We start from the raw sequence: 2,518 nt of genomic DNA, 5'->3' as shown, positions 1-2,518 counted from the left end.
AAATTGTAGTAACGCCGTGCGCATGCGTAGTCTCACGCATGCGTGGAATTCAACATCCAAGCTTTCCCGCTTTATTCTGTCTCTTTCTTGCTGGCCAGCGATTGAGCAAGGACGTGTCTAGCTGTCTCTCCATCTTTCGAACTCACGCTAGACAGCTCACATCAATATACCAACGTCCCAACAACCATGTTCTCACACACAGAAGGCGCCTCAACAAACAAGATTAAAGATGTATATTTTCCACCTTGAATAAATGTTGTTTGTGTTGATAGTTTGGAGTTCAGCGTTCCGTTTAATTCTTAATTTAATATAGGAAAGTCAGGTGTACATCCAATGATGTATAACCCACTTTCCTATAAAATCTAGAGTTGAGCACAAGCTTTACTTATATGCAGTAGAACACGATTTTAAGTTCTAAAGTTTTACATATTGCAGTGATCTTGCAGATTAGAACTCAGTGTCACTTTGTCATCCAACAGTCATTTTTATTGTTTGATGGTCGACGAAGAATTTTGTATTGAGATTTTTTTTAATGTTTTGCAAGTAAGATGTTGATTTTGTTTCTTGTTCTCAAAAGAATGTCAAGAAATACTTTCTGAAAGAAGTACAAGGTAGACAGATACACACATATAGTTCAATATTATATAAACATTTTTTTCGATAAAAAAAAAAGCAGTTGCCATACCTACGAAAGTGTACCCCTCCTTACCCCTGGTTTCGTTTCCTCATAATTTCTAGAAAAATAGATATTGGATCTTTATGATTTGACGGGCAACACTTGTTTTCTTAACGAAACACTTTCAAACTTGAGACACTGGTAGAATGTGTCATATAAAACAACTTCTCTTAACCTTCTTAACAAAAAATTGTACATCGCAAGTTATTTCATGTTAAGGTTGTCGTATTTCTGTAATTTCAACCAATCACTGACGTCTATTCAGCTGAATACAGTTAGTGCTGTTCGGTGTCAAGTGTGTTATTCCCTGTTTAATTATATCATTATTCCCTAGTAAGGTTTTAGGGTTAGGGATTTTTTTTTTTACAAATACACTTCAGATGACATAAATTCCTATTATATTGGAATTTGTTATGACAAAAAATTTTCCGTGGGTATGGAGAGGAATTTCGGAAAATTCAAATGAGTCGGCTTTGTTTACTCATAGCTTTCAGAAAAATATTCCTTGATAAAATTTTCTACAAGTACCTTTCAGATGGGATACATTATGATTGTATCGGAATTTAATATGAAAAAAAAATTGGGCTCACACACATCACATATATCTACAAAATGAAACTTGAAATTAAAAAAAAAATTGTGTTGTGTGTCAGTATGTATGTCTGCGCGCTTACCATTTTCCTTTTCATATCAAATTCCGATATAATAGTAATTTACACACATTCTGAAAGGTATTTTGTAGAAAATTTCATAGGAGCAGGCGTTGCTGTGTGGTAAGAAACTAGCTTCTCAACCACATGATTCTGGGTTCAACACCTACTGCGTGGCAACTTGGACACATTCCAGGGAGAATAACTAGACTTAGTTGACAGCTTCCGCTACCTAGGTGACCAAGTTAGTAGTGGGGGAGCGTGCGCTGAAAGTGTCGCTGCTAGAATAAGAATAGCCTGGGCAAAGTTCAGAGAGCTCTTACCTCTGCTGGTGACAAGGGGCCTCTCACTCAGAGTAAAAGGCAGACAATATGACGCATGTGTACGAACAGCAATGCCACATGGCAGTGAAACATGGGCCGTGACTGCTGAGGACATGCGTAGGCTCGAAAGGAATGAAGCTAGTATGCTCCGATGGATGTGTAACGTCAGTGTGCATACTAGACAGAGTGTAAGTACCTTGAGAGAAAAGTTGGACCTAAGAAGCATCAGTTGTGGTGTGCAAGAGACAATTGCGCTGGTATGGTCATGTGGCGAGTATGGATGAGGATAGCTGTGTGAAAAAGTGCAATACCCTAGCAGTTAAGGGAACCTGTGGAAGAGGTAGGCCCAGGAAGACCTGGGATGAGGTTGTGAGGCACGACCTTCGAACATTGGGACTCACCGAGGCAATGACTTCCGACCGAGACCTTTGGAAATATGCTGTGCGTGAGAAGACCCGGCAAGCCAAGTGAGACCTAAATTCAAGGCCTCTGCCAGGGGTATAACCAGCCCACTTATGCGTACCTTACTTCATTGGACACTAAACTCTGCTTGCGAAGACCTGTTGAGGCAAGTGAAATCGAAATCGTGATGGCTCCTGTGCCTAGCGTCGACTTCCTGGCACTTGTGCCGGTGGCACGTGTTAAGACATTCGAGCGAGATCGTTGCCAGTGCCGATGGACTGGCTCCTGTTGCAGGTGGCACGTAAAATACACCATTTTGAGCGTGGCCGTTGCGAGTACCGCTTGACTGGCCTTCGTGCCGGTGGCACGTAAAAGCACCTACTACACTCTCAGAGTGGTTGGCGTTCGGAAGGGCATCCAGCTATAGAAGCTCTGCCAAATCAGATTGGAGCCTGGTGTAGCCATCT

This window comes from Octopus bimaculoides, chromosome 3 (genome assembly GCF_001194135.2).
Source record: "Octopus bimaculoides isolate UCB-OBI-ISO-001 chromosome 3, ASM119413v2, whole genome shotgun sequence".
NCBI classification, from domain to species: domain Eukaryota; kingdom Metazoa; phylum Mollusca; class Cephalopoda; order Octopoda; family Octopodidae; genus Octopus; species Octopus bimaculoides.
Note: the sequence above shows the minus strand (reverse complement) of the source record.